The sequence below is a fragment of the Rattus norvegicus genome, chromosome 8, assembly GCF_021556685.1.
Source record: "Rattus norvegicus strain SHRSP/BbbUtx chromosome 8, alternate assembly SHRSP_T2T, whole genome shotgun sequence".
NCBI classification, from domain to species: domain Eukaryota; kingdom Metazoa; phylum Chordata; class Mammalia; order Rodentia; family Muridae; genus Rattus; species Rattus norvegicus.
The window spans coordinates 62,957,609-62,958,631 of NC_141541.1; the positions used below are offsets into that span (position 1 = coordinate 62,957,609).

At 46.3% G+C, this 1,023-nt stretch overlaps 1 pseudogene; it reads left to right on the forward strand.

Annotated features, from left to right (window-relative positions):
* Positions 1 to 240: 240 nt before the first annotated feature.
* On the forward strand, positions 241 to 624 carry Ndufb4-ps5 (NADH:ubiquinone oxidoreductase subunit B4, pseudogene 5; annotated as a pseudogene).
* The last annotated feature ends 399 nt before the right edge of the window (positions 625 to 1,023 follow it).

A 1,023-nucleotide genomic window follows, 5' to 3' on the forward strand; every position in this document is an offset into this window, starting at 1 on the left:
AGTCAGACCATGCAGCAGAGTGAGCACGCTCTGCCAGAAACGTAAGTGAGCGCATCTGTGTCTTTCCACAGTGTCAGAGTTTATTGAGTAACAATAAATTCACAAGGCTTATCAGTTTCAATGGCATCCATGTTTTGTATAATCCCTCTGCCTTAGTAACACCGCTGGGACAAACGCAGACTGTTTTACTCCACTCTTTTTTTAAAAAATGTATTTGTGAGATTGTGCCCATAAGCCAAGATGTCAGGTTCCAAGTATAAACCTAGTCCCTGGCCACTCTCCCCAGCACTGTCAACCCAGCAGAGAACGGTGCGTCTCTGGAGACCTGAATGATGCTTGAGCACGAGGGCCTGACTTAGGGGTATCTGCTTCAGTCCAATGACCCCAAACGCCAGAAGCACAACCAAGATCTGCCTGGATGTGTTGGACCTATGCGAGACCAGCAGATGCTTGCCCTAATGTCAGACCCACTCCCAAGAGCTCACTTTTAGGAGCTGTGGCGGCATCTGGGCCCTCATCTTCTGGTATTATGTTTTCAAAACAGATACGGACAGAAAGGAAAGACTGATCCAGGAAGAAAAATGGGAACAAACATTTAACTTCTATTACGTTTGGCAGGGATGACTCTGTTCTTACATAAATCTACTAATCATTGGGGGGGGTGTATTTATTTTTACTTTATGTGCATGAGTGTTTGCCTGTATGTGTGTATGTGTACTGCATCCTGCTGCCAGCAGAGGCCAGAAGAGGACATGAGATCTCCTGGAACTAGGCTAATAGATGGTTGGGAGCCACCCACCATATGGGTGTTGGGAACTGAGCCCAGGTCCTCAGCTCCGAGCCACTAAGCCACCTCTCCAGTTTTTTTTTTTTTTTTCCTCCTTCCAACCTTCATTACTGCTCCTACCTCATACCTCCCAAAACACAGTAACTATATCCGTATGTGTGATATAGAAGGACTACCAGAGGCTGCAGCAGAGTTCAGGAGGTTTGAGGAGTGAGTTGATGGATAACAAACAAGAC